Raw genomic sequence first — 8,758 nt, 5'->3', positions numbered from 1 at the left:
TGTAAAGTATCAGTGCTGGCTTTGGAAAGTCACAATATATATTAGCATTTTAAGGGCTCTGGGAAGTCTTGCAATTAAAAACAAAACAAAACAAAAAAATAAAGACTTGGATTACTTTTGTTTAGCTCAGTGTTTCCCAAACATGTCTTAGCTAGTTTTTTTTTTTTAAATGATGATACTATAACTATCCAGGTCTGTCTGATTATAAACTCTATACACTTCCCTGATAAAGACTCCCTTTTAACAAACCAAAAAGAGTGAGGACACTGCAGAAAACACTCTTGTATCGCCTTTGTAATGGAGGGGAAAGAACACTGGGGTGGAAAAATGAGAAAGGGATCCAGAATGAAGGAGGCATCCACTGGGCGAATGATTTCTTGCCTGGGGGAGGGGCGGGGGATAAGATGAGTGGGAGAATATTTGGTGAGCAGGCCTCGGCCTAGACTAAGCAGTGGTGGTGTTTGGAAAGATGGGCTGGAGCCAGCCTCAGTGTGGAGGTAAGAGGGAGAGGTTAAGCTTAATTTAGTGAGCAATGGCAATGCTTTGAAGGGCTCTCCACAGAAGAATGTTGTGCTAAGAGTTGAGCAATCAGAAGTTTAGGTGCACAGAATAAAAATCTGAGAACAACCTAAATGTCTGTGTTAGTTGGGGCCCCCTGAGAAACAGATGGCAAGATGAAAGTGTGTACAAGAAATTTATTGGCAGAAACAGAAAGACCTGTGAGAGAAAATGGGAAAGGAGCTGGGAGAAGAAGCAGGGAGAGCCTTCAGACGCCACGCAGGGCAGATCCTGAGGGAAGGAAGACAGGAAAGCTGTGCATAGTTCTAAAGAAAGTTCTGCAAGGCTGTCAGGGAGACCTCCAGCCAAAGTCACTGGTAAGAGGAATGCCAAGTCTCCAAGAATTGGGCCTGCCTGAGCACATTTCCCGCGTTCCATTATTGACTGGGAGCCACTGATAGGAAGTGCAGCCTTACAACAAACTAAGAGATGAATCAATTTTATAGCTCAGCAGCTGGGGTCCTTGGTAAATTGTGTTCCCTGCAGTCCCAGAGCTGAGAGGCACATGCACGTGACTGCGCAAATTCAACAAAATGGTTTAGATTAAAACACCGTACGTGGAACACTCCACAGCTATTAAATGGGACTATTTCAAACATAATGAACTGAGCAGAAATTCACAATGTGTTATCTTAAAAACAAGCATATTACAAGACAGGGTTACATTGCATAGTTGTATAGAGATAATTACAGAGAAAAGTATATAATACATATGCATATAAAATGGAAGTATATACACAAACAAGTGAAACTAGATAATCTCTTAAATAGTGAAATTGTGTTTATTTTCTTTAGTTACTTGTCTTTTTTAAAATAAATTTCTTATTATGGACACCCATTAGTATCATAATAAAAAAGGTAAAATATAAGATGGAGCAAAAGCAACAAGGGCCTGAACCGTGGTAAAACCAATGGAAATAGAAAGAAAGAGATGCTGGTGAGAGTTTAGAGGCAGATCTTTTAAATTTTGCAAATGATTAAATGGAGAGAGTTACAGAAATGGGGTACAGGAAGAAAATTGATAGATCTCAAGTCTGTGTTACTGGAGAATAGAGGAGTTAGGAATAAATGGAGGTCTCAGCAGGAGGAATGATTAGGGGTGGGGACTGCATAGTGATTTGCTTTTGAATTTGCTGATCAGTCTCATGTTACATTCTATCCTTAAGTTAGTTTATTTTGCTGCGCAGGAATCTAACTACATTTCTTTAGAAAATTTCTTATTCATTTCCTCTAGATGTGTGTTTCAAACTGCAGATTGCAACCCATTAGTGTCATGAAGTTATTTAGTAAGTCACTATTCACCTTTTGTTAATAACATGGAATTGAATTGAAAGTAAGTGAAGTGAGAGTATTTTCTCTCGAAACTCTTATTTTGTGTGGTGAGGGGGTGTGTTCATGTATTTACATCCAGGATAGTGGTATTTTTGTCCTTTGTTGCTGTCAAGACATTCAATAACCACTATCCTAGATAATTATTTTATGTTTTCTCAGTTCTCTTCAAATCTCTAAATCTCCTTCCCCTCCCAACCCATCCCCCCCCAGCCCAGCCAGTTGATAATCCTCTTATTTCACTGAGAATTTAGAAGTAATCACAGGAGAACTTCACACTTTCCCATCATTGAATTAATCACATATTTATATCAGTATTCACGTACAAAGCTTTCCATTCTACGACAATGACTGAAGCATCTACGTTGTTTCCTAAAACCAACATCCCACTGTGCCCAGAATCTCAACCCTCTCACATACTCAAGGATACAAGGACACCACCCATACAATTATCCTCTCACTTGCATCATCAATTTTGCCCTTTCTATTGGTTGGTTCTCCTGAGAAGCAAAAATGGTGTTACTTCTCCTCATCTTTTTAAAAAAATACCGCCTTTGGAGTTGCATTCCCTCCAGCAAACACTGAGCTGCCACAATTTACTCAGCTCTCTTTTACAACAAAACTTCTTGAAAAAGTTATTTCTGCTTCCTGTCTCCACTTCTGTTCTCTCTTGATCCTTCGCAAGTAAAGCTGTTTTCTCTGTTCACCACCACAGCTTCTCTTTTTCCTCTTATAGCCGTTAGTGCCTTTCACGTTGATAAATCCAATGGTCATTTCTCAGCCTTCTTCTTAACCAACCGGCTAGCAGAAATTGTCATTTTTCTGTTGAAGCACTCACGTGCCGTTCTGTATCGTGGTCTCCCTTTCTAATTCCCTCATCTTCCTGACCTTTAAACATTGGGGTTTAAATTTTAAATAGTAAAAGTGAACTCAGTCCTCACATCTATACCTCTTCTCTTCTTTGTGTATACTTGTTCTCTAAAGATTTCATAGTTCTGTGACTTTTATTTAAATATGTATCTGTTGACAAATGACCTACTTATATGATTTGCTTGACCTCGCCTCTGAATTCCAGATTTTATTTTGAAATACTTAGTTGATATTTCCCCTCATATGTCTGACATTTCGTATCTAATATGTTCAAAACCATACTCTTGATTTCACCGTTCTCCACAACCTGTTCAATCCAAAATCTTTTGCTTCATAATAGATGAAAACTCCATTCTACCAGTTTCTAAGGCCCAGTCATTGTTGACTATTCTCTTTCTCTCATACCTTATACCAATCCTTCAGCAAAACCCTTCAGGTCTTCCTTCAAAATAGATCCTGAATCTTAACACTTTTTACAACCTTGATCATTGCTACTTTGGTCCAAGCTCCCATCGCCTTTTCCTGATTACATTTTATGTTACACTCTTGAGTGGTCTAACCGCTTCCACACTTGAGCACACACAATCATTTCTCTACAAAGAAGCCAAAGTGTTGTTTTTTTTTTAAGTATAAGTCAGAGCTTGTTGCTTCTATGCTTAAAATCCTTCAGTGGCATATCCTCTCATTTGTAGTCAAAGTCCTTACCATACCCCACAAGGTCCTATGTAATATGTACCAGATATGTATGTGTGTATATAAGAGTGTAAGAAGCAGTAAGATTATAAGTGATAAAATTATATATTATAAAATATATAGATAATGAAGTCAAAGAGTTTTCTCTCTCTCTCCATATCAGATATCTCTATCTCTATATGGAGAGAGAACATCTCTTTGGCTCACTCTACTCCAGTCACATTGGCCAGCTTGTATCTCAGCACTTCTGTTCTATGGGGAACATTTTGCCCCAGATGTGATCATGTTGTGAACTCTCACTCCCTTCCAGTTTCTGCTCAAGTGGCATTTTATAGAGATACTTCATTGATCATCCAGTCTACATCAGTCACCACATTTTGCGTCACTCTCTGTCCTCTGACCTGATTTGTTTTTCTCCATAGCCCTTACTACCACCTGACACATTTTTCATTTGCTTATACTTTCTTCTCTCACTAGAATGCAAGCTCGGGGGGACAGGGACTTTGTTTTGTTCACTACTGTCTCCACAGCTCTGGAGCAGTACTGATCTTTCAGTAGGTCCTCAGTGAATGTAAGTGAATGAGTGAGCGAGTGAATGAAGATATCCAGAAACCAGTTGAAAGTGCTGGTCGGCATCTTTCAAAAAGCTAGTATCAGAGAAGTGAATCTGGAAATTATCCATATGGAGATGATAAGTTAAACTGTGAAGAGGCTGAACTGACAAAGAGAAGAGAGAAAAGACAAGCAGAGGAGAGGGGTCCAAATATGCAAACTTGGAAAATTGGAGGAGCTCTACATTTAGGGGAGATTAGATAAAAATCTCTTGACAAGATACAGGAAAGAAATATAAAAATAGAAAGACCAAAAACCAACACTGGTCTTGGAAGCCATGAGAGGAGAGAGTTTCCCTCAAATGCTGCAGAGTTTAATGAGGTTGTGAATTGAAAGGCCATCAGAGTTGGCGATCGTAAGTCATTAGGTTATTTCAGAACAATGGCTTTAGGAGTGGTGGAGATGGAAGGCCACATTCATAGGGTTAAGATGGAGAATATAGAATTCTCTTTTGAAAAGTTTCTTTTGTTTCATTTTTTAAGCAATTGAAGGCACAAGAGAGTAAAGAATGGCTGTTAGTGTTGTGAGGACGAGCAAAGAAGCCATAAAAATGGAGACACTTGAGAAGTAAGTGATAGCATGAGTTACCGGGGTGGAATGGAGCATGAGATAAAGAGCTCAGGTATGACCTGGAAGGATATATTCTTCCAAACCAGGATGTATGAAACAGGGAAGAAGCGACATGGACTTTAAGACAAGAAGAGGGCAAATTGAGGGTACTTACGTTGGTTGACCTCAAACTTTCCTTGTTACTTTTTAAAATTTTAATAAACATATTTTCCTATTACATCCTTTGCTATATCAAAAATAAAATAAAAACAAGAAGATTGCGGAGTATGGGGACCACCAGTTGCAAGAGAAAGGGAAATAGTGTAGAAGAAAGAAACCAGGGGGAAAAAAAACAGTCATTTCATTTCCCTTACACCTTTGATCAGTACCAAGTTGTCTCAGTGATTCATGAGACCTGGATTTTAAATGGTAAGATTTCAAGATTTTGAGGTCTGATATCTTTTCTTCTGGCCGTGGATAACGTATACGTGTTTTAAACTTTTCAGTTGTTAGTTTATTCAATACACTTTATTTAGTACCCACTATATGCCAGGCACTGCAGTAAACATTAAAGACAGAAAAATAAAGCTATATCATTCCTGCTTTTAAGGGACTCACAGTCTGTGCCCGGGACAGAGGGCAGCTCCAAGAGCAAAGTGAGGGCTATGTGCCCACGTGGCCTTTGAAGTTTCATGTCCCTAACTGAACTAACGGGGACTCCTGCTTCATGATTTTAGGTTCTGATGCCCACTTTCTGAAACAAATATTCTGGTACATTCAAGTATTTATATGGCTAGACAGAAGATTAGAATATATAGTGACTGCTGTGAACAAATATATATGTTTTTCAAGAGAAGTAAATTCATAAGATGAGCATGAACGTACTAAAGAGCTGGAAATTGGAAAATATTTATGAAGAAATTTGAATTTATAGAGTAATAAAAATAGCTTATTCCTGTTTACTCAATATAACTGAAAGCCAACACTTGCCTTTGAAATTCTAGATCTTCTGCCGTTCTAATCCAATAATTGCTTATTCTAGAGAACAGATTATTATAATCACATTCTAGAACTTGGGGGAGTTGAACTTTGAGTTATACTTGAATTCACCAAAAATGTCATTCGTTCATTCGTATTTTGAAGTTGAAAGACAAAGCACTTTCCTTTCCTTTCCTTTTCTATTGTTTTCTCTTTCCCTCATAAAAAAAAAGTGAATCCTTCATTATTGCTTTAAGGAAACATATTTTGGGAAACAAAGTCTATCTAATTTAACTCATATTTTTACTTTTCAGTCTTAGTCCTAGAACTGGGTACTAATTCCTTCAGGAGAATATGAAAATAGTTATAGCAAACAGTATTCCCTATGGATATTTATGATATATATATATATATATATATTTTTAAGATTGGCACCTGAGCTAACAACTGTTGCTAATCTTCCTTTTTCTGCTTCTTCTTCTTCTCCCCAAAGCCCCCCAGTACATAGTTTTATATTCTAGTTGTGCGTGCCTCTGGTCATGCTATGTGGGACACCGCCTCAGCGTGGCTTGACCAGCAGTGCCATGTCCACACCCAGGATCCAAACTGGCGAAACCCTGGGCCACTGAAGCAGATTGCGCAAACTTAACCTCTCGGCCATGGAGCTGGCCCCTATTGATGATATTTTTAATAGTCATAGGTATTAATTTCTACTACATTTGGCATTATTACATATATAACTTAAGCATGATTTTTTTCAAGAGAACTTAAAACCAATATTATTTGGCAGTTCAGGGAAATTTAATTATTTTGTGAGCATCATTTGAGTCCCAAACATTAGGAATGCATGTGCAAATGTGGTGCAGACAGATAGAAATAGACTATTATCTTCAGAGAGGATTTTAGAGAATTAGTATTTCAATTAAAGAGTGTGTACTTTCCTCTTGTACAGTCCCAGGGGTTTGAAATATGGGCAATTTCTTTCAGTGCAGATCAATCCAGATTTCTGAGGGCTGACTAATGATGGAAATTCTTTAATGTAACAGTTAATGAAGAATCCTCAGAACTATGACATGCAGATAAGTGGCTCACACTGTTGACAATCTTCAAAATTCATTTTGAGAACAGAGACAAGGCAAGGAACACTATAGAACACCTTTGCCTTCTAGTCTCCCATATTTGTGAACTTTCATGGCAATGTTCATGAATATTTTTGGCAGGACCAGCAATAATTATAATTACAGTTGTATTAAAGATGCATGGCTTGGGGCCGGCCTGGTGGCACAGCGGTTAGGTACCCACGTTCCACTTCTCGGCAGCCCAGGGTTCACCAGTTCAGATCCTGGGTGTGGACATGGCACTGCTCGGGACGCCATGCTGTGGCAGGCATCCCACATATAAAGTAGAGGAAGATGAGCACGAATGATAGCTCAGGACCAATCTTCCCCAGCAAAGAAAAACGAGGAGGGTTGGCAGCAGATGTTAGCTCAGGGCTAATCTTCCTCAAGAAAAAAAAAACCTAATATACAAGAAGAAATGATTCCAAACTCCTAAATAAATGAAAGATTATATTACACTTGAATGCAAACACCCCCTGGTGCAAGATCCAAGCCCTTCAGACTTACAGGAAAATATAGCATGTTTTCCCTAACACTAGCAGGTTTGGAAAATCATCATCCTTCACATTCAACTGTTAATCAGGTTTTGTACAGTTCATTTAAAAGGGTAAAGCTTCCTTGGAGAAGCACTTAACCTGCATACCAAGATATCCTGGGACGGAGTATGCATGTGTTGGGGATTTCTTACTGGAACTTTGACCCAGAGTTCCTGAAGCCAAGAATGTTCACTTGACTTTTTAAAAATTTGAACTTCACCTTCAAGCTTTCCACTCTCAGATAAAAGGCAGCGGAGCAATATTCAGCACCTCCACTGCAACAAAGAAAGGTGAGAGGTAGGCATAGTGGAGAAAAGGGAGCAACACAGGCTCCTTCATGCCACACTTTGTTCACTCCCTCCAAGAGTGCATGAAGAGATTCATTCAGGAAGCAGACAACTAGGAAATATGCACAGCTGCTAACCAGAACTGGCAAGGGTAGTACCTCTGCTTACAACAGACTGTTAAGCATAAACTGTCAAGCGGCGCTCAGTTTATGAAATCAGAAAGGCGCACAAGCTTTGGTGTATGTTGTTAGCTTTCCTAACTTCATATTTCTATCGTGCAAGATTAAGACACTATTAAGTATATTTGCTTTTGAATGAATAAATGAAAAAAACATGATATGTGTGTGCGCGTGTCCTCACGGTGTCTCCCCCAGGCGTCGCCATGGGGAAGCTGAGCAAAGAGGCCAAGCAGAGGTTGCAGTAGTTCTTGAGGGGCAATCAGTTTGCCATCCGCTGCGGCTGTACTCCTCTCATGATTTACCTGGGATTTAAGAGGGCTGCAGATCCTGGAATGCCAGAACCAAGTGTTTGGAGCTTACTTTGGGGATAAAGGACTATTTGGTCCTCTGGATTTGGGAGCAGTCAATGGACAGGAACAACATGGAAGGTGTGTGCTCTGGCTGGGATAAGAGAAGAGACATCATTCAGACATTCACCAGTTGAGTGGCACAGGGCACGCACACACACACACACACAGACTGGCTGAGGGGCAAATGAAATTCCACTGCCCAACAAGGAGAGAGACTGCCTGGCAGTACCAGAGAACAGATCACAGACAGGCACTGAGGGTTGGGCTCCTTCCAAGCAACCTGGCCACTTTCCCAGTACAGATGGTGGCCAAACAATCTCCTGAGAGAGATAGCTAATGTTTTGGACATATCTTAGTCTCGCTCAAACCCCCTGAGCACCATATTGTCATAGACTGAATTAGCAAAAAGAATTTCCAGTAGCACAAGAGGACTGTTAAACTAATAAAATGCTATTGCAAGACCTCTATACAGAACCCAGTCAGTGTCGTCTTCTCATTAAGAGCCTGCATTTGAGAATTCAGAATACCTAGGTGACAATAGCTCCTCCACCACATACCAGCTGCATGATTTTGGGAACAGAAGTTAAACTCTCAGAGACTGATTTTCCTCTGCCGTCATAACAGCTTCCCTCAAAGTTTATTGGGGGATTAAATGAGATAAAGCATATAAAGTTCAGCACGTTGTCTGGTACATAGAAA

At 39.6% G+C, this 8,758-nt stretch overlaps 1 pseudogene; it reads left to right on the top strand.

The window, feature by feature from the left end:
• The first annotated feature begins 7,912 nt into the window (after positions 1-7,912).
• On the top strand, positions 7,913-8,163 carry LOC100630900 (mitochondrial import receptor subunit TOM7 homolog pseudogene; annotated as a pseudogene).
• Positions 8,164-8,758: the final 595 nt, after the last annotated feature.

Source organism: Equus caballus, chromosome 14 (genome assembly GCF_041296265.1).
Source record: "Equus caballus isolate H_3958 breed thoroughbred chromosome 14, TB-T2T, whole genome shotgun sequence".
Classification (NCBI taxonomy): Eukaryota; Metazoa; Chordata; class Mammalia; order Perissodactyla; family Equidae; genus Equus; species Equus caballus.
This window is presented reverse-complemented; position numbering and strand designations above follow the sequence as displayed.